The 23,562-nt window shown below is 34.8% G+C and overlaps 1 pseudogene; it reads right to left on the bottom strand.

Annotated features, from left to right (window-relative positions):
- Positions 1–7,155: 7,155 nt before the first annotated feature.
- On the bottom strand, positions 7,156–12,033 carry LOC105779128 (TMV resistance protein N-like; annotated as a pseudogene).
- Between the last annotated feature and the right edge of the window lie 11,529 nt (positions 12,034–23,562).

Here is a 23,562-nt window from a genome sequence, read left to right as displayed (position 1 = left end):
AAAATGTTTTGGAAACTTGAATTATTATTTTAATTATATCATCCATACTAAATTGAGGGCTAAATTTAGAATTAGAACTAAATTGACAAATTTTATAAACATTAAGGGTTAAACTTGATGAATAATTTATATTTAGGATCAAATTAATAGAATATCAAAATATTAGAGGGCTAAATTTGTTATTAGACTAACAAAAAAAGCTTACATAAGCTTGTTGTGACTCATCTAATGACAACTAACGGAGAGTGACCAAAATATTTGATTTCATAAAGTTTAGTGACTAATTAAATAAAAAAATTAATAGGTTAGTAACCAAAATAAAACGAAGTTAATAATTTGTTGGCTCCTAATTCAACTTTAATTTCAATTTTCCTGTTTTGTACCTTGAAGTACTCTAGTTCTATGCATCTCTTAATCTATGTTACCTTAGACTCTTCATTTTTCATGAAGTATATGTATGCTACAATTGTGTATGACACATTTGGATATGGATCCACGATATAATCCTCCAAATACCTAAGAAAACTTAAAACAAGAATTGAGTATATCAACATTAAACACATACCTTTATCCGACATTCACCCAAGATCCATGTAGTATAGTGACCATCATCTAGATGCTAGTATTTTATGGAAGCAAATGTTTAGATCTTCATGTAGTACATATACAACTTTCAAAAGGCTGCTTTCAAGAGTAAATCTTCATGCTTATATCTCTTGTAGTTAAGATGTTTGAACAAGTTTATCCACTTTATAAACATATGGACATGGTTTGATTACAATAGTAGCCATTGTAATACACTATATTATCCTAAAATTGTTGTATATAGTGGTTTTGGGATGGACTAATACAACCAAGTAGAATAATGCTAGGGAAAAAAATAAAGAATAAGTAATGAGAAAGGGTATAGGCAAGACACTTCCAAGAAGCTTTCTGTATGATATGGATTCTTTACTATGGCACAAATGGTCTGAAAACCTTATCCCTAGAGTACATGCACATGTCAAAACAAGTAGAATAATGGTAAAAGAATAAAAGAATAAGACAATTCCAAGAAGCTTTCTGAATGATATAGTTTTCTCTACTGTGGCACAAATGGTCTGAAAATGTCATCCCTAGAATACAATGGTTACTCAAAACAAGGAAATGATTGCGCTTGAATTTCTTCTTGAACGCACATGTCAAAATGTTATCCTAGGATAGAATGACTGCTATTATCTAATGCTTTAAATTTTCTATTATTAGTTAAACCCGACTTAAGATAGACTCGATTAACTTGTAGTCCATTTTATTATTAAAAAATAATAAAATTTATTAAGTAGTAATTCGATTGGATTTATCATAAGAATTAATGTCTTGATATCAAAAAATTATACTGTTAACTAAAATAATTAAATTATGTATACATTTGTTTAATATTAAGTAAGCAATTAAGATAAATATCAAAATTTAAAAGCCAACCAGGCTCAGCCCGACTTGTGATGGGCTTCCACAAGAATTTTATGTATGGGATCACAAGCTGCTTGAAAATATTTTTGAAATTGACTCAATAAGGGTGTTCAAATGGTTAATTAATCGGATAATCGAATCGAATTAGTATTAATTAAATTAATTAAACTTTTTAATTTTTTAATTGTTAACTGAATCAAAATTGTTTCAAGAAAAAAAAAGTAACCAAACCGAAATAATTAGGTTAATTCGGTCGGTTAACTGAATTAACCGAAATTGATATGTTTTTGTTTTTTTGGTTAAAAAAAGTATAAAACATATAACAAAAAATTGATAATGTTCATTTGATTGCATTAAAACTACATATAATTTAATTATTAAGTTCGATTAATTCAATTAATTAAATTAATTATTTGATTTCGAACCGAATTAACTGATAACTGAACTTCCAAAAAACCATTAACCTACCTACGACCGAATTAGATTATCGGTTTACCAAATTAGAAAGATTCGGTAAATTAATTCGATTTTAACCAAAATTTGAACACCCCTAACTCAACACATGTACATATCTAGACATGACGATTGCCAACTCCTCTTGATCATGCTTCTGCTTTGCTCTATATATCCCCTTTTCATAGGAATTATTCATCTCGTCCTTTAGTTTTCAACAAAAATGATAGATGGCTCTATGATTATAAACCTTTGTGAAGCTTTCAAAGCTTTATAAATCATCTAAGCCAAATGTTTGGTTATGTCATTCATACCGTGCCGACATTTGATCACAATCAATGATACAGTCGAAGGGGTTTTAGCTGATTTTGATTCATATAACATTACGTATACTTTAAACAAGACCAAGAAGTGGAAATCTTTTCTTTCATGGTTAGAATCCCAAATTTATTAAATATTCTCTTTTTAAATTCCATAATTGCACAAAATTCTCTCTTTGTTTTTTCTTCCTCACTCTGCTTTTTCTCTTTATTTCAATGACTAGTCAGTAAGTTAAGAAAAATTCGATAACAAAGCCGATAGAGAAAACTCTACTGAATTAGCTAATTAAATGATTTTAACCAATTGTATTTTCCGTCTATAACAAAATTGAAACACAAGTTGTCCGAAAAAGATAAATCTATATGAAAGAAAATGGATAAAACAATGTAAAGCTAGGAGAGTAGTCGATGGTTTACAACATATGTGTTGGAGCTAAGTGCAACAAATAGCAAGGTTCAACAAAAAGCTTGTCGAGCAAGAATCGAGACTTGCGGCAGAAACAAAGAAGAAAAATGAAATAAATTTTAAGCAAAGCTAAAATAGAGAGTATATGGATGAAATCTTGATTGAATTCATTCATATTTTTTTGAAAATGGCATAAAGCCTATATATACAAGCTTACAACTTGACAACTTAGTTGGAATACAACTAAGTTTCATCATTACATCCACTTAAAATAAATCACCACCTACTACCACTAACAAACTTAGTTGGAATACAACTAAGTTTCATCATTACATCCAAACAATAATAATAATAATAATAATAATAATAATAATAATAATAATAATAATAATAATAAAAAATAGAACATGTGATTGCTACATGCTAACCATTGCTTCAATACTCCTCCTTGGTTTGCATGGAGCAAACACCTAGCTTCCTTCTTAGACATTCGAACCTTGTGACATTAAGGGCTTTAGTCAAAATGTCTGCAAGTTGATCCTCAGAATTACAATGGATCAGCTTCACTTCCTGAGCTTGCTCTATTTCTCGAACAACATGCAACTTGATGCTGAAATGCTTTGTTCTTCCATGGAACACTGGATTTTTAGCAATTGCAACTGAAGATTGGTTGTCACAGAAGATCTCAGTAGCTTCCTTTTGATGCACTTTCAAATCAGCTAAGATTTTCCTTAGCCAAATGGCTTGGTTGATAGCACTTGCAGCTGCCACATATTCTGCTTCAGCAGTAGATTGAGCCACCAGACTTTGCTTCAAAACATGGCTGAACCAAGGTTGAAAGCATACCCTGAGGTGCTTTTCATGTCATCTATCGAGCCAGCCCAGTCACTATCAGTGTAGCCAACCAGCTTCAGATTTCCTTCCTTGCTGTACCTTAAACCATAGCTCAAAGTGCCTTTGACATATCTAAGCACTCTCTTAGCAGCTTGTAAATGCTTTTTATTGCAACAGTGCAAGAACCTTGAGAGCAATCCTACAGCATACATTATGTCTGGTCTAGTGGCAGTTAAATATAACAGACAACGAACTAGACTTCTGTAGGTTGTTTCACAAACCTTCTCAAAATCACCTTGGCTCGATAGTTTTTCTCCAACAGCAACAGGTGTTTTAGTTGCTTTACTGTTTTGCATGGAGAACTTGGTCAGAATCTTTGTGGCAAAGTTTCTCTGACTTAGAAATATCCCATTTTGTGCTTGAGTCACCTCCATTCCAAGGAAATAAGACATTTCCCCTAGATCAGACATTTCAAATACTTCCTGCATCTTGGTCTTGAAATCGACCAGCACTGCTCGATCTCCTCCTGTCACCAGCAGGTCATCAACATATAGGGACACAATGAGTTGTGTTTGTGTCCCTTGCTTCTTGACATACAGTGTTGGCTCACTCTTACTTCGATCAAATCCCAAATTAGTCAAGTAGCCATCGATTCTGCTGTACCAGGCCCTTGGAGCCTGTTTTAAGCCATATAGGGCCTTCTTCAGTTTGTAGACCATATGCTCTCTGCCAGCTATCTCAAACCCTTGTGGTTGTTCAACATAGATCTCTTCATCTAAGAAACCATTCAGAAAGGCTGATTTCACATCGAGTTGATGGATCTTCCACTCATTTGTCTTTGCTAAGGCAATCGATGTCGATGGTGTCTAGCTCGCCATCGGTGCAAAGGTCTCTAGGTAGTCCAGGCCATACCTCTGACTGAACCCCTTGACAACTAGCCTTGCTTTCAGTTTGTTCAAGGTACCATCAGCATTCTGCTTGGCTTTGTACACCCATTTCACCCCAATTATCTTCCTTTTGACTGGCCTTTCAACTAATTCCCAGGTCTGGTTCTTCTCAATCATGCTAATCTCCTCAGCCATTGCCTGCTTCCACTCTTGCTGAGCTTCAGCCTCTTCAAAAATGCTTGGTTCAGCTATGGCTACATGAGCTCTTTCATAAATCTCAGTCAATGGTCTTGTTCCTCTAACTGGTTCATCATCAATGTCCATTTCAGGAACATTTTGATCTGGCTCAGCTTGATCTGCTGCAAGTCCTTCTGAAGCTTCCTCAGGTTCATGTTTTTCCCAGTTCCAACATGACTTTTCATCAAATACCACATCCCTACTGACTGACACTTTCTTTGTTGAAGGATCCAAGATCCTATAGCCCTTCTTAACAGTGCTGTAGCCCACCAAAATACCAGGTCGAGCCCTTTCAGACAATTTGTCCCTTTTGACAGCAGGTACATGAGCATAACAGATGCATCCAAAGACCTTCAGATGAGCCAGTGATGGCTTGAATCCAAACCAGGCTTCGAATGGAGTCTTCTGATCCAAGGCCTTAGTTGGAAGCCTATTTTGAATGTAGTTTGCAGTGTTAACTGCCTCTGCCCATAGTGCTTTAGGCAGATTCTTCTGAATCATCAAGCACCTGGCCATATCCATCAAACTCCTATTCTTCCTTTCACTTACACCATTTTGCTGAGGTGTATATGTGTTGGTAAGTTGATGTTTGATGCCTGCCTTATCACAGAAGGCTTGGAACTGAGCTGAGGTGTACTCAGTCCCATTATCAGATCTTATGGACTTCAGCTTGCAACCTGTTTCAGTCTTAGCAGCAGTCTTGAACTTCCAAAACACTGAGGCCACCTCTGATTTCTGTTTTAGGAAGTAAAGCCAGCAATATCTTGAAAAATCATCAATGAACAGTATGAAGTACCTGTTTCCACTTAATGACTCAGTCCTCATAGGGCCACACACATCAGTGTGCACCAGTTGGAGTTTTTCAGAGGCTCTCCAGGCTTGATTCGAGGGAAATGGGAGTCTGGCCTGCTTTCCTAGCTGACACACTTCACACACATCATCATGATCCACTGAGTTGATGAAGTTTTCAGCCAAGTCCTCTCTGACCATTCGAGCCATCGATCTGAAGTTGGCATGTCCCAGTCTTTGATGCCAAAGCTTGGATTCATCTGATGTGACTGTGTAGGCAATGTCGACTCCCTGGTCCAGTCAACTACAAAGCTCTTATTAGCCATAGGAACTGCCATCAGCTTGGATCCACTTGGATCATTGATTTGGCATTGGTTGTCTTTGAACACAACAGATAACCTTTCTCCAAAGAATCGAGCTATCTTTGAAGCGGGTTTCATCAATTTCGAGCACCAAAAGCACATTTGAAATCACTTTGGCACCTGTGGGGGTGCATATCAGCACATCACCCTTGCCTTCAGCTTGAATAAAATGTCCATTTCCTATCTTGACTTTAGTTCTGCAGCTTCTGTCTAAAGACTTGAAGATTACAGCATCAGGTGTCATGTGGTTGGTGCATCCACTGTCTAGGAGCCAACCAGATAAGAACCTTTCTTGAGCAGCTGAGCATGACACAGCAAAGACTTGCTCCTCTTGGTCACTGTCCTCCTTAGCTACTCGAGCCTCAGCTTTCATCTGTTGAAACTGACTCTGCCTTGATTTGGCCTTGCTCTTGCAGACTCTCTCAATATGACCCTTCTTTTTACAATGCTGACATACAGCATCTGGATTGAACCAGCATTTTTCTTTTGGATGACCAGCCCTTCTGCAGTGCTTGCAAGTCTGACCCTCTTTTCTTGCAACATCAGTCCTTGGCTTGTCTCTCCAGGCCTTCTTGCCTTTGTAGGCAGTGTTTGTTCTTGCCTGAAAGGCACCTTTTTGATGCTCCTCCAGTCTGCTTGCTCTTCTTTGCTCTTGAGCATATAAAGCATTGATCAACTCTGTCAGGGAGATGGTGGACAGGTCCCTTGAGTCCTCGAGAGATGAGATTTTTGCCTCATACCTCTCGGGCAGAGTTGCAATAACCTTCTCCACTATCCTAGCTTCCTTGAGCTGCTCTCCAAGGAGCCTAATGCTGTTAACCACAGCCATAATCCTGTCAGAGTACTGCTTGATAGTTTCTTCTTCCTTCATCTTCAAATTCTCGAAATCTCTCCTCAAGTTCAGCAACTGTTGCTGCCTTGTCCTCTCTGTCCCTTGAAACTCCTCTTGCAACTTGTTCCAGGCTTGTTTTGGTGATTCACAGGCCATAATCCTTGTGAAAATCACATCTGACACTGAGTTCTGGATGCAAGACATGGCTTTGTGCCTCTTGGTCCTCTCATCAGCATGCTGCCTGATTTGAGCCACTGTTGGATTGCCTCTAAGTGGCTCTGGTTCAACATCTGAGTTGACTACCTCCCACAGATCGAAAGCCTGTAGGTAGGTCTTCATTTTGACCACCCATATGTGGTAGCCTTCTCCATTGAAGACTTGAGGTGCAGCTGGTGAAAAGCTTGATGAAGCCATGAATTTGTATAACAGATCCCTTAAGAAATAAGCTCTGATACCAATTGTTGGAGCTAAGTGCAACAAATAGCAAGGTTCAACAAAAAGCTTGCCGAGCAAGAATCGAGACTTGCGACAGAAACAAAGAAGAAAAATGAAATAAATTTTAAGCAAAGCTAAAATAGAGAGTATATGGATGAAATCTTGATTGAATTCATTCATATTTTTTTGAAAATGGCATAAAGCCTATATATACAAGCTTACAACTTGACAACTTAGTTGGAATACAACTAAGTTTCATCATTACATCCACTTAAAATAAATCACCACCTACTACCACTAACAAACTTAGTTGGAATACAACTAAGTTTCATCATTACATCAACTTAAAATAAATCACCACCTACTACCACTAACAAACTTAGTTGGAATACAACTAAGTTACATAATTACATCCAAATAATAATAATAATAATAATAATAAATAAAACATGTGATTGCTACATGCTAACCATTGCTTCAATAATATGATTGACAGATTTGACAAAATAGAGTTTTGTTCCGCTGATCGCCTGCTTTCGCATTCAACCTGGAAAAGCACGAAGATATGAAGTAAATTAGCCTTATAAAACAGGAGTCAACAGCATATATCAATCACTGTAAATAAGTGAAGGCTTAACCATTTTCTCTTGACAAGAGCGCCATTATTATTCCCGTTTGATCCACTGTTTGAATGCATATCATCAAAATTTGAAGAAGTTGACCCGCTATGTTCATGTATGGTTTGGTCCATCTCTTCCAAATCTTCCTCACACATTATTCGAGCCCCGCATTTCTTCACCATGGAATTGATGCCCCAGATTTGGAATGCAACCTCAATTTCAAATCTTTCCTTCAACATATCTGTGCTGGATCCAGAAACCTCAGTTTCTTCGCATTCTAATTCCACCAGGGACAACAAATCTATGTCGTTACGAGGCAAATATTGTATCCAAAGGTGGTCTTCGGTTACTCTCGTAGATTTACCGCTTAAATGAAAATAGACTGTTTTAAATTCTCGAGAGAAATTTCTACCATGGATAACAAATGTATACGAAATATGCTCCCCCCTTCGAGGTTTATTATTGAAGTCAGAGAAGAAAATACAGCTGAAAGCGAATCCTAAGAACTGTGTATCATTCAGAAAATTGGGAGGCAATTGCATCTTTATTATAGATTTTGAAGAGTCATCCGTTTGACTGCTAAACCATTTTGGGATTTCACTTCCCGGTATGACAATGTAACAACTTTCTGTTCTTGCATTTGCTACTAGCTGCAAACAAAGACACATTTTCTTAAACTAGCACCATAAATCAATGGGAGCAATAATAGAAAAAAATAAAGGTACTAACCTTCAGCCGTGTCTTCAGCATTGTTACTGCATCGTTACCCTCTGCCAATTTGAAGCAGTTAAAAGCACAAATATATCCATCAACCCGTGAATTGAAAGCTGTAGTCGAATTTGCAACTGCTTCCAGTGAACCACAACCATCTAACCATAATCTTATGCTTGCTGGTAGCTCGGGCAATGATTTAAGCCTTTTACAGTCAGTCAGTACTAGACTAGTAAGCTTGGAAAGTCGACTAAGAGTTGCAGGTAGGGTGATGAAATTGTTATCACTAAGCCGTAGAATTTCCAACGAGGACAAGCTGCAAATATCATTAGGAATAGCCCCATCATTAAGGTTGCAGTCATCTAAATTCAACTCCTTCAAAGAACTCAAACCAGACAAAATAACAGGTAGGTTCAAGGTCATAGAGTTCGTACTAAGTCTTGGTGTGGGCCTAGAAATAAAACGCCAATGTGATCGTACTCTATACGGTGGTCCCTTGCATCCTTGGAAAGAAAGAAACTTGAGATTTTTCAAATGAAAGATGAAGGATGGTGGTGTCGTTATGGCAGTCTCACTCAGGTTAAGCTCCTCCAAAGATTCTAGTTGTCGCAAACTCTCTGGAAAATTTTTAAGTTTAGAGCAGCCAGAGAGAAGAAGAGTTTTAAGGAATTCACACCCACCTATGCTGCTTGGGAGACTCTCAAGCTTACTGCAATCTTTCAAATTTAGCAACATAAGACTCCTGAGATGTCCAATTGAAGAGGAAGTTCTTTAATACCAGTCCCATCCAAACAAAGCTCTTTCAGACATTCCATTTCCCCCACAATCTCTGGAATCCTGTCTATATTTGAGCAACCTGAAAGAATTAATGTTTGTAGAGATCCATTCCCAATTTTGGATGGGAAAATCCTAAGTCTCTTGCAGTTTCTTAAATTCAAAAGCTTCAGCCTCCTTAGAAACTTTACGGTAGGATCAATATCTACTATTCCAGTACCTTCCAGAATCAAACTTTCAAGATTTGGGGCCATACTGAAGTCTGGTGTTTTCACAAGGTTTTTAGAGCTTTTGAGGTCGACCAATTTTAACTTATCTAAAGGCTGTAAAAGAAAAAAATGAAACAGAAAACCAAAGATGAAATGCCATTTTATTTTGGGTATTTTGTGTTTATGTTATCTTGGTCAAAATTAATTGATCAAACAAAGTAACTCTTACCATGTTTGGCTTCCACAACTTTTCAATGCGGCTATATGGCAGAAGAAGTGCAACAAGGTTCTCTGGTTGGAAGCTTGAAGGGAAGGATTTGAAAGGATATCCATGCCATTCTAAAAGCCTTAACTCGTTACTAAGATATTTGAAACCACGAGAACTCGGAACATTGAAGACTCTGAGCAGTCTTAGCCTGTTCATCGTCAAAAAGGCATCAGCACTCAAAGTCCAAGTGTTCTGTTTCCTGATAACCACCAAGGAAAAAGAGGAATGAGCTTTACAATATACAGAGTAATCAACTACATATACACAGATAGGTGTATGAATTTACACCTGATAGAATCGATGACTAGACCTTGAACAGCTTCCGTTGCCTGAAAATCAGAGCAATCAACTAATTAATACGGTAAATTTAATGACTTAACAGTGCAATGCACGTCCAAATATAGTTCAAAGCTAGACTTGCATCCTAGTATCGTATGAATCAACAAATATTCAAGGGTGGAGTAACAGTTAATAGTGCTAAAGACTTACAGTGTTTCCTATTAGCACATAATTAGTATCCTTTTCGTCCCACAATCTACTACGTTTTCCAGGTTCATTAGGAGATTCTTGGTAAACAATTTTCCTTCCCATCTCTTGTAACAAGTCATGCATCGACAATTTGTTGTCTTCATCAATTGTTACAAGAGATTTCTTGATGAGAACATCTATTCCAATATCCGGGAAAAAGCCACAACCATCGAGAATTTTGGTTACCATATCTTTGTCTTCTCCTTTGAAGAAGCATGCAATATCCAAAAATATATCTTTCTCCGATTTTTCTAACCCATCAAAGCTTATTTGAAGCCTGTCTAGAATTTCTTTGTTGGACTCCTTTTTAAGTCTTTCAATAGCACTTCTCCATTGAGCTTCATCTGATCTGCCAGACAGAAAAGAACCAAAAACTTCAAGAGCTAACGGAAGGCCATTGGCATATTCCACTACACGTTTAGAAAGCTCAAAAATTCCATTGCAGGTGTTTCACTTTTGAAAGCTTTCAAACTGAAAAGGCGAAGTGCTTCCTTGGCATTCAATTTCGTCGGATTATACATCATCCACTCCGTAGATTTGCAGCAGATGCTCGTCTCTTGTTGTTATGATGATCCTGCTTCCTAAACCAAACCAAGCTCGCCTGCCTATCAAACATTTTAAGTGTTGTATGTTACCCACATCATCAATAACAACAAAAATCTTTTATGAGATAACATACGACTTATGATGTCATTCCCATCATGAACATTAAAAAACTTGAAACTTTCCTCTGGAAATATTTGGTAAAGAAGTTGTTTCTGCAAATAAACAAGTCCATGTTTCTCCGCAACTTCACGAACATCGGCCAGAAAGCTTTGGCCTTCAAAATGACTTGAAATTTGGGTATAAACAAATCTTGCAAGAGTTGTTTTACCTAACCCGCCCATACCACAAATCCCTATAATCCGAACACTATCATCTTCCTCCCCTATGCCTATTTTGCAATTTAACTCTTCCAAACGTGATTCAATTCCAATCATGTCAGTAGGAGCACTTGCAAATGTTTGACATAATTTTGTTGATACCTTTTCAATGATTTCTCCAATAAGTTCTGATTCATGCCTTCAAATACAAAGCAAAGGAAATAGCTTAGTGAAACTTTAAGGGCACAATCCTTAGCTAATGCCTCAAATTTCAAACTTGATGCTGGTAAGATATTATTGAAGTGAAAGAATATGATAGTTACCTGTTACTCAAGTGCCATCCTTTGATGTTAGCTACTTGAGTTAAAGCAGATCGCCACCTTAGTGTCTTCTCTTTGTTGTCCTGGAAATTATTTTCATGCTTAAGAAAAGCTTCTAGAACTTTTCCGGTTTGTTTTCTCAAATCAGATGGCTCCACATAATAGAAAATAGGGAAGACTTTATGTCCCTTGTCGTTTTTCTGTTGAATAATCTCGGAAAGCTCTTGTAGGCACCAACTCGAGAAACAATACCCTTCCGACAAAACGATTACGGAGCACCATGACTCATGAATTGCTTTGAAGAGCTCAGGTGCTATGGGTTCACCTGTCTCGAGCTTTTCGTCATCCCTAAAAGTGGTGATTCCTCTCCTTTTGAATGCAGCATAAAGATGATCCGTGAAATTTCTGCGGGTATCCTCACCTCTGAAACTCAAGAAAACATCATATTTCCCTCGAGAAACTGAAGAAGATGATTCCAATGATGATGATGAGGAGGAGGAAGAGGAGGATGTCTCATTATCGAATCTAACCATTGGAACTTAGTAGCTAAGTTGAAGAAATCGATGGGATTTACTTGGTACTTGGAGATTTTCAAGATTCTTTTTTGTCGCAGAAAGGCTGGCCAATTAACATATCTCTAAACAAACTGAGAACAAAAGAAGAGAGGTAGTTTCCCAAAACAAACATTAAGAAGTGCTATATTTGGAGGAAAGTTGATGGAGAGTGAGTAGTAGTAACTAGGCTCTTATACTAGAGATTAATGATTAATCTACAATAAACTTGATTATCACCTTAGATTGCATTATAATAAAATATTGTAATGATTGCAAAAGACAAACCAAGTTGATGGAATAGTAATTCACATGAAATAGACGTTGAAAAGAAAACACATTCTACTTGTTTTTGACACATTCAACTTTATTTTCCCGATTTTCATTTGATTCTGTTTTTTTCTTTTTCTTTTCTCACTCAATTATAAGAATCCGACAAATCCAACACATTTTCCCTGTCCACACAAATATAACTCTCATTTTATCGAGTCTGAGCAACAGAGAACTAGGGCTCAATTACTCTTGCTAATTTCTCATCCATATTTGAATATATTGATTAAGTGCTTCTTACTATACTATTTCACATTATTAGTAATAATTAAACTTAATTACCATTATTCTCATTATTAGTTTGAGCTTTTTTTGTAATTTAAAAAGATATTAAAATTATATAGTTTTAAAAAGTAAACTATATATTCTCTAAATAAAACAATTACTAAATAAATATTTTAATCATAAAAAGTTGCTCCAGTCTTTGATGACCAAGTGCTACCAAATTGTCTAGTATTAACTTATGTGGTTCCTTAATTATATGTACTGCTCTAAACTTTTCCAACATGGTACACATGGTTACTTTTTCATCATATCTTTTAATTTTTTTTTAAAGTAAATTCATTAATTCATTCAATAAATAAAACCATACAATTTAGAGAAAAAAATAGTAAACACTTGTCGTAGATGGTGAATGACAAGCTCCATCAACACAACAAAAGCTTTAGCCTCAGCATCAATTAAACATTATGACACGTTGACAATTGGCTTGTCACAACTCAAGCACAACATATCTGGAATGATTGTAAGTACTTAATACGATAAGGAAATCAGCCCTGGATGGTCCAAAACGGTGAGCAAAAATCGACAAAAGAATCGAGCATCCATCAAACTAGAGAGGACGACAACAAAATCATCCCTAAAATTACTTGTAAAACTAAGATTACTTGCATAAGCAAAACTAAAAAATGTGCTACAAGAGCAGACAAAAACTTCTAAAACTGAAGACTTATTAAACAATGAAAAAACAAACAAACAAAAAAATATAAAACTTAAGATAATACGGATCCAAATAGACACGTGAAGTCATTTATTAATTCAAAATACTCTCAAAACAGAAACATATTAAGAAGTTGACGAAGAGCCACCCACATTCCAAGAAAAATTACTGGTGGTTAGTGGAGTTTTAATGAACGACAGTCACCGTCATCTGTCCATCACAACTTGTGAAGACAATAAAGATACCCACAAAATAGATTTATAAACTGAAAAGAGAGAAGACATGTGTAGTGGATGAGAAGAAGGAAGAAAGAAATGGTTGATGGGAGAAGAAATAGATGGACAATAGCTAGCCCGAAGATTGACACCACCGTTGAACAAAACAAAAGATAAAAAGCAAATGGCTTTTTATATAATGTTGTAATGTTATTAGCAATAGATTATGTAGCATCTATAATGTATAGGGGAAGAAATTATATATAAAAAATATTTGTATATATCTCGTATTAAATATATGTTAGATTTTTGGATATGTGGTTTTAATTATTTTATTTAAATGCTACATAAATGTATGAAAATACAAAGAATCATCATAATAATTATTTTAAAAAATTTAATCTTTTTTCAACTAAATTAATATATGATTAATCCGTAACACCAACTTTAAAAATATAATGTAATTTCTCTCAATTGAAGAAATTATTTAATAAACTCTTCTTATGATACAGGATATAATCCTCCCAATAATATTATTATGCCTTACACATCAACCTTTCTTTTCACTCAAATCCATCCCACTCTATCTCAATCTACTTAGAAAAATGAAAGGAAGAAAATTTTCATGAAGAAATTTCTCCTTAACATTATCCTTACTTCCTTCCATAAAAATATCTTTTATTGATAATACCAACTTAGAAATCTTACTTTACATCCAAAATTAAATAATCCAACTTCACATTCATAAATGAATTCGGTGAAGATAAAATAAAACCCTGAAATAAAATAAAATTCAAGAAATAAAATTTTATTTTACAAAAGAAATTGAAACTCTTGAATAACTTTAAAAAAAAAAACAGTTAAAAACCTTTATCTTTTAGAGCCCCTTCAAGATAAGGTAACCCAGAAAACTTTTGGGGTTTGCTTTCAACATGACATCATTGTCATGACTCTTTTTCATTTTATTAAAAAATTATTTTATTGAGAAAAAATAGCCAAAAAAGAAAAAAAAATTATATAATTTTTTTTTAAGTGGTTGAAAAAGTTTGGAACAACGTTGATGATGGATAGAACTTAGAAATGGAGGAAGGAGACAAGCCACAATGGGGATAGAAACCAAAAGAAAAAAGCTTACCTGGATTTGGATAATTTACAGGAACCCTAGAATTCAGTTATGTGAATGGGTTTGTTAATGAGTTTGATCAGGAGGATGTAGATAACGTGTTATTAAATTCTATTAGGTAAAGAAAATTCTCGAAGTTTCTTTTTCGAAAAAAGTCTCTAGGTTATGATTCAAAGAGCCTTGAAATATATTATGTTGAAGGTGGAAAGATACTAAATACGGGTAATTCCTCTTAACAGCTGCGGATTGTTAAGTAATGTTGATCGAGAGTGACTAGTAACCATGCTGAGTACAGTGTGCAATGCATACGGGCAGAGTTGATAAATGTTGGAAGCATAGTTAACCCTTAAAATCGAAACAACTTTCTTACTCACACAATATCTATAAAACAATAGCAAATTATTACAAATATATATATATATATATATATTTCTCAATTACTAGTTGCCGCTAGTTTCTTTTTACTCTTACTCACGCCACTTTCTACTGCACACACAATATTCCTTTTTTTTTTTTTCTATTTCTTTCACTTGTGATGCACACACACTAACATAAGGGCTATTTATAACATAACATAAATAGACTTAAAGGCTGCTGTAATAAGCTTGTAAAGCTTCGAGCAAATCCATGGTTATCCAATAAGCTCCACTGTTGATGCTTTGTTTATCCTTATATTATCATTACACAATTTCAATCTTTAAGAAACTTTCAGCAAGCTTTCATGTTGCTGTTTTGCCACTAATTTCATGCCACGTTTTAAACCAATTTGTAAAGCCACTCTTAGCTTCATGCTTTTCCGACTTTGAGAAGTCGCTTTGACTTCTAACACTTCTCCTTAAACCGAGATCTTTATTCCAAGTTTTTCTTTATAAGTTTGTTAAATACGCCCTCTTTCAATTGCTTCGTAAAATGTTTACCAATTGGTCTTTCATTCTGTAGTAGATTAGCTTGATGTTCTTATTCTTCACCAACTCTCAAATAAAGTGATCAATGAGCTTGCTTTGGCTATGGGACACAAGATTCTTTGCAAGAGATATTGTAGACTTGTTGTCAACATAAATTGTAATGGAACCTTCCTATGTAAGAGTTAGTTCGCTCAAAATATTCTTCAACCAAATTGCTTGACAAGGGCAAACTATAGCGATGTATTCTGCTTCACATTCTGAGAGGGCTACTATTTGATGCTTTTTTGATGACCCTGGAAATGTTGTAGAGCCAATATGGAATAAATATCCAGACATGCTTTTGTGATAGTCCAAGTCACCACCATAATCATTTTTTGACTAACCAACCAATTTTGAACTTTGCGTGTATAAACAATGATCCATTGTACCTTTAACATATCTCAAAATTCTTTTTGCTACAATTAACACTTAACTTCATACCAGGTTCCACTAGCGTGGCTACTGGCTTGCAATCTTTCATTTAGAATTTGCTTAAGATTTGTTCCACATACTTCTTTTGATACACAAATATTTCATCTTCCATTTGCTTCACTTTGCATCCAAGAAAACATGACATCTCATCAATATTTGTCATTTCAAATTCTTTAGTCACAGCTTTCTTAAAGTCATTGAACATATATACCTGGTTTGTTTCTTGTGAAAATCATATCATCTACGTATAAACACGCGATCATGATGTCACTATCTCCATTTTTCTTTGTATATAAGGCATGCTTGTATAGACTTTTCATGAACTTATTCTTCTGAAAGTACTCATCTATTCTTGTGTTTCATGCTCTTGGGGCTTGATTTAAACCATATAAAGTTTTCTTTAAGCGATATATTTGTCTTCTTGTCTTTGTTTTCTATATCCAGGTGGTTGTTCAATGTAAACTTCTTATTTTAAGTAGTCATTAATGAATGCTAACTTCACGTCCATTTGATAAATCTTCCATTGTTTTGTGTTGTAATTTTTGTGAAAAGACTTATAGTGTCGATTCTGGCTACTAAAGCAAACACTTCATCATAATCCACTCCATGTCTTTACTTGTAGCCTTTGACAACTATAATTTCTTTGTACTTCTCCATTTTCCCCTATTTGTTGGTCTTTGTCTTGTACACCCATTTAACTTCAACTGGGTTGTGTCCTTTTGGCAAACTTGTTAACTCTCACGTATCATTTCTTCTTATTGTTGCAATTTCTTCATACATTGCCTTCTTTCATTCGATATCTTCAATTGCTTCTTCATATGTTATAGGATCACAATTTGTAATTAAACAAAATAAGGAATAATCAAGAGTTGTCTCTATGGGTTCTGTAGCATCATAAATGTTGTGTAGACTGCACATTCTTGTAGACACTTCCTTTAAACTACTACTACTTGGTGATGACGATTTTGTAGGAGTTGTTGCTGTTGGGACATTTTCAAATATTTATAGTATCCCAATAACTCTAAATGAATGGGTGTAATTTAATCAAAAGATAAATCTTTTGATCATTGGTCAAAAGTTATATCATTTGATTTTTTTAAAAAAGAATTATAACTATTCAAAAAATATTATTTGAATAGATACAAAATTAAATGAATAATTATTATTATTTATTTATTCATAAAGACACCTATTGAAAGATGTCTCTATGAAGAGACATGAAAATTCCTATAAATAGGAATGAGATTTCATTTGGAAATATATCAACAAATTCTAATATTCTTTCTTTCCTTCCTTCCTTCATTTTCTAATATTATTAGATTATTCTATAAAGTATTACTGCAGAAATCCTTTGTAGAAATTGAGTTTTTTGTTATACATTGCTCAGTGCATAGTGGACTATTCTCGTCAGTGCAAAACGCAAATAGTCATTGGCTTCATTGTATCCTCGAGGTTAATTTGCTTGGAACTCATTTGCACACCGAAGGTAGGTGGGGGCGAATATAACCTTAAAGATAGTGGTTTGATACATGCCTTGGAGCCTGTCCTATTTCTTCTTTTTCTATTCGAGTTTCGATCGTGTGTTCGAGATTTTCCTTACCGGAGTTTTGAACTAACAGTTGCAACATGACTTGGTAGAGGGCTTTGATCATCACCTTCTTCATCTTGATTGATGAAGTCATTATCTTTATCATCACTAAAAAATAGTCCTTCAATTTACTTTTATTTTTTGTTCCATCTTTAGTAATTTGCTTCATTGAACTCAACATTTATTGAAATAACAACTTTCCTGGTGAGAGGGTTGTGTAGTTTATATGCTTTGCTTCTTTTTTCATATCCAATAAAGATGCATTTCATGCCTTTTTTATTGAGCTTCACTCTCGTCTAATCAAGAACGTGAGCATATGCGATGCATCCAAAAAATTTGAGATGTCCAACTCATGGCTTTTGATCGCTCCAAACTTCATTCGGCGTCTTATATTTCACACCTTCTACTAGGCATCGATTAATAGGTAAACTGCACATTGAACAACTTTAGCCCAAAAAGTTCTTGGTAGATGTTTACCTTTTACCATGTTTCTTTCCATATGAAGAATAGTGCATTTCTTTCTTTCAGCAATTCCATTTTGTTGTGGTGTATATGCAACTATCAATTGGTGAATAATTATGTGCTCTTTACAAAAGCTTTTAAACAGTTTTGATATATACTTTCCCTTTTTATTAGATTTGAATATCTTAATATAATGTCCACTCTATTTTTCCACCATAGTCTTGAACTCCATGAATTTATTAAATACTTCTAATATTATTTTAAGAAAATATATCTAATTTTTTCTACTAAAATCATCAACAAAGGTAAGAAAATACATGTTTCCTCTAACTGATGGTATATCAAAAGGACCTACTATGTCAAAGTGTACAATCTCAGTAGTCTCCAAGCTCTTTGAGATTTTTCAACTTCAAAACTTTGCTTATGTAAACTGAAAAGAATTTTCTCTACAACTTTTTTTTGTTTGTCATCTCCTCTCCAAGTAATCTAAGCTTATTCATGGTTTTTATAGAGTCTGTATTTGTACTCTTTTAGAGTTTTAAACTATTTCATTTTCAAGATTTCAAATTCTCTTGTGAGGTTGAACACTTGTATTTGTCTAGTCCTATCACACCTTGCAACTCCTCTTTGAGCATCTCCCAAGCTTGCTTTGCAATCTCACATGCAATGTGCCATGAAAATTTCATCAGAAACGAATGATTCAATACAACTCTTTTCTTTCTTTAACTGAGTTACAGTTGGAATGGTCGGAAGTTAGGGTGATTCTTTATTATTTTCAACCACATCCCAAAGATCAAAAGCACTTAGACATGTTTTCATTTTGACAACCTACATCTAATAATTTTCACTCGAAAAGAAAGATGGTGAACACAAAGAACAAATATTTAAAGTCATTTGGTGTTGACAAATGCTAGCTAACTCTTATCACAACTCTCAAATATTTGTAGGCCCTGTAAGATTAAAAGTTTCTGATACCAAGTTCTTGAAAGAGAGAGAAGAAACAAGAAAGAAACTTTGGGAGGAAAACTTAAAGAAAGAGAGAAATCTAAGAACAAAATCTTTTTTTTTTGTTTCTTACTTGAATGCTTAAATTAAAGATGTTACACATATTTATAGTAAAAAACTTTATCTAAACTATATTCTAAGCACAAATCATTTGTGTTCATATCATCATTCTTATCCAAAACACAATCTTTATCCAAATCTCAGTCATCATCCTTATCCTAAAACTTATCCAAAATTTTCAACAAGGACTATGATTGGTCATTAAAAGATAACAACAAATCTAGTTAAAATAAAATAATATTAGAAATATTTTAAATGTTAAAAATAACATTATCTTTAACATAAATTCCTTCTCATCCCCTATGAAATTATTTAGGATATTCACAACAATATAAATCTCACTAAAGTGTTCCTTTAAATATAGGTTCCTTTACCCAACTTTTTCTTAAATTGATTTGTAAATCATAAATATTCCTTGAGGGTTTGAGAGTCATGTAATCTTAAAAACAACTCAAATTTTGCATCATTTTCCTTTTTCATCTTGTTCATTTTATATAGGTAACATGTTGCAATTATTGCCATAACCAAATAGACATGAACCTAGAACTATACCTGTATATATATCATTCCAATCAAGAACAATCATTGGCCTAAAAAATCAATAATAGTAGCAATTTTCCAACTGTCAAAAACGAACGTTTAAACAGTAGCAAAAGAGTCGCTTCTAAATTATTTGAAATATACTACTGCAAACAAAACGTTAGCACTGACAGGAAACTAAACCAAGTGTAAATGTATAAAGCAATCATTGTGCTGTGGAAGAACCACTGCCTTATAAGTGATTTCGCCCTAATTGGTGTAATCGAAAATGGACATCGCTCCCAAGGTTAACATAATACTTCCAAATTCGTACACCTGAATGAGAAATATGGAACTCAAAAGGATTGCTCTTCTAGTAAAAGTCGGGAAATAAACTGGAAGAAACTAGTAAACCACACTAGGTTCAATGCCCAAGAAAGATTGGAGGGGTCATAGACGGTCCCGCTTAAAATCCAATCTCCTAAACAGAATATTACACTAATGTAATTTAGTAAAATACCGAAATTTTAGAGAGCAAGAATTGGAGAGAAAAGAGAAAACTGAGTTTTCTTTTTTTTTTTATGTTGTGAAAAATGAGTAGAATAGTCTGATATTTATATTGTTTCCAGAAGGAGCAAAATGATAAAATAGCAGTGTTAGTTTCCAAAAATAATAGAGGATTTTCCTCAATAGAAAATATTCTGCAACAGTCAAAGGATCCTTTTTAACCGAAAAATATTATACAATAGAAAATATTTTGAAAAAATATTTCTGATTTTGCATTACCAACATTCCCCCGTTAATGCAAAAGAATTGGAAAATTTTGTAAATATGAGAAAAAGGTAAAACGTGAGAAGAGTAATAGCGAAATTAGCCACTTAAGCACTAGTATCTTGTGGATTTGAACTAGTACGTAGTGAAATTAGTGATTCTTCTCTTTAACAAGTGAATGAATCTTGAACTTGTTATGATAAGACTAAACTCAAGACACACGACTAATCTCAAGTCCAATTGAGTTCCACAATAGATAAACAATTTAGCTAATATACCTCGGGATGTTGATAAGTACTCTAAAAAAATGACCCAACGTCTTTCATAAAAGGTGGCTAATACTTCACACTTACGTAGGTGATTTCATCAAGTTTATCTTAGTATAGACTACCCGGACCAGGACTATGGAATCATTAAGAGCATTTAATAAGCTTAACCTCTCAATTTTATAATTCGGTGAATTCATCAAGTCCGTCTCAACAGAACCACCCAAACTATTGGATATGAATTCATTAAGAGTAAGAAACTCAACTTCACACGTTGGTGAATTCATCAAGTTCATCTTACTAGGACCACGCAAACTCTGGGCTATGAACTCATTAAGAGTAAGGAGCTCATCCTTGTATATGTACATTATGTGCCATAGGGATAGGTAAAGATGTACATTATAAGTCTTTCCATGGTTTTGTTTGATCACATTGAACTTAGAAGACTACGTTAGGTATCCACCATGAATTCTTTAACCAGTGGGCTTAAGACTCATCCCTCTTAACGAATCAAGAACCTTTTCTTACATAACCCTTTGGTTAGTGGATCATCTATGTTCGTATTAGATTTTATGTACTCTATGGCGAGTACTCCATTTTTTATTATGCGTATCTCATATTCATGTCTTATTCATATATGACTTTTCTTGTCATTGTAAGCTTGGTTTTGAGCAAAACAAATGGCGGCTTGTGAATCATATAATAAGGACACATAGGAGGTGTAGGTTTCTCCCCATAAAGGAATCTCTGCAAGCAGATTCCTAAGCCACTCAACCTTTTTCCCAACTCAGTCAAGATTTATAAAGTCTGATTACATCATGGAGTGAGCAATACACGTCTGTTTAGCAGACTTCTAAGAAATAGTTTCTCCATCTAAAATAAAGACATACCCACTTACAGAGCTAACTTTATCAATTACCCAATTTGCCCCACAATATCTCTTTAGGACTACAGGGTATCCGAAAAATTCCAACTTCCAAGTTATTATACTTTAATTTCACTCAAAATCATTTGGGGAAGTTTAACCTTGATAACATAGTAACTTGCGAACCATGACTTTTTCCCCCACTTACTATGTTGATATCCTCATCGACATAAAGCCACTTTAGTAACCTTGTTGCATCTAGTTGACATTTTAGTCTCAAGTTCATCTTGGGCCTTTAAGGCCTAAGATTATGATTCATTCAATGCACATCGGACATAGACTTGAACTTGGTTTCATCTCAATCATTGGTGTAGTCTTGTCTATGCCCATTCTTCCACCAAACACTTGGACTCAATGGCACAACATATAATCATTAGGTTATAGCCTTGAGGAACCTTTAATGGTTTGATCCATTGCCAACTGAATATTACTAAGACTTTGATACTTAAAAATGTATTCCTCTAGATGTGACACTAATCACACTCTTGTGACATCCCGCTAAATGCATCCCTCTGAACGTGGTTTATGCCAACCGCCCATTGCGATCCCAACACTAAAGTTCTCAACTGAGAAATATAGACACATTGTTCATCCCCAACTTAGGCCCTATCAATCCCTCCATGGTCACCCCATTGGGTGTGGCCATCTTGGCCAATCGCAACATATGTGGCACCATTGAACTAGGTTGATCTCAATATCATTTTTGGACTTTAATGCTCATTCACACAAACTCTATCACATTACTTCTTTCTTCGCACAATCTCATAGGTTGACTGAACAAGACATCCCCCACTAGTTCTCTTGTTCAAGATCTCAGACTCGATAATCCTACAATTTACTTTGGTTAAAAATTTTGTGACGCTTGAACTAGCTCCACAAATCTCCAATGATCCGCTCATGGTTCTTTAACCAACTCAAACTTAAGGGTCCTCCGACCCAATCAAACTCCAGCTCGTTAGGCCTTCTAAGCCCATCTTGACTGCAATGGCCCACTAACCAGCATAGATGGAGCTTGCAATTGTGCCGGTGCTACTTAGACACACTTTTGCACTACTCAAGTGCCTTCAAACCGATTGCCTCAATATCACACCAACATATTTATAAATCCAATTTTCCCTTGATTGTTTTTTTTTCCTCCGAGCTTCGAACCTTAAGACCTTTTAGGATTTCACAATACTTAGAGTGTACAATCAAGTCTTATAGGCTCAACTCTCAACTTGGAATGGGCAAGCTAGAATTAAACCACTCAAGATCTGAATCAACAAAGCCAAACTCGAGTTCCAACACCTTAAAGCCCCCTACAAGCTCGTATTACCAAGCTTGGCTTCTAAATTACCTGTAGGAGCCTTCATTGGTTCCAACAGCTGGAAATGAAAATGATTCTCACGTTTAAACAATAGCAAAGAAGTCACTTCTAAATTGTTGAAAATATACAACTGCAAACAAAAATATTAGCACTAACTGGAAACCAAACTAAGTGTAAATAAATAAAACAATCACTATGCTATGGAAGAACCACTGCCTTAGAAGTGATTTCGTCCTGATTGGTGTAATCGGAAATGGATGTCGCCCCCAAGGTTAACACGGTACTTCCAAATTCGTACACTTGAATGAGAAAGATGGAACTCAAAAGGATTGCTCTTCTCGTGAAAGTCGGGAAATAAACTAAAAAAAACTCGGGTAAACCACACTAGGTTCAATTCCCAGGAAATATTGGAGGGGTCACAGACAGTCCCGCTTAAAACCCAATCTCCTAAACAAAATATCGCACTAATGTAATTTAGTAAAATATCGAAATTTTAGAGAGCAAGAACAGGAGAGAAAAAAGAGAAATGAGTTTTCTTGTTTTTTCTATGTTGTAAAAAATGAGTAGAATAATCTGCTATTTATATTGTTTTTGAAAAGGGTAAAATGGTAAAATAACAGTGTCAATTTCCAAAAATAGTAAAAGATTTTCCTCAATAGAAAATATTTTGCAACAGTTAAAGGATTTTCCTCAACCGAAAAATATTCTATAATAAAATAATTTAAAAAATATTTCCTATTTTGCATTACCAATAACTATATCATTCATTGACTTGAAAATTGATGCCAATGTTTAAGTTTAAGTTTATGTTTATGTATTATTGAAAGA

The sequence above is a fragment of the Gossypium raimondii genome, chromosome 1 (genome assembly GCF_025698545.1).
Source record: "Gossypium raimondii isolate GPD5lz chromosome 1, ASM2569854v1, whole genome shotgun sequence".
Classification (NCBI taxonomy): domain Eukaryota; kingdom Viridiplantae; phylum Streptophyta; class Magnoliopsida; order Malvales; family Malvaceae; genus Gossypium; species Gossypium raimondii.
Note: the sequence above shows the minus strand (reverse complement) of the source record. Positions and strands in the feature narration are given on the sequence as shown.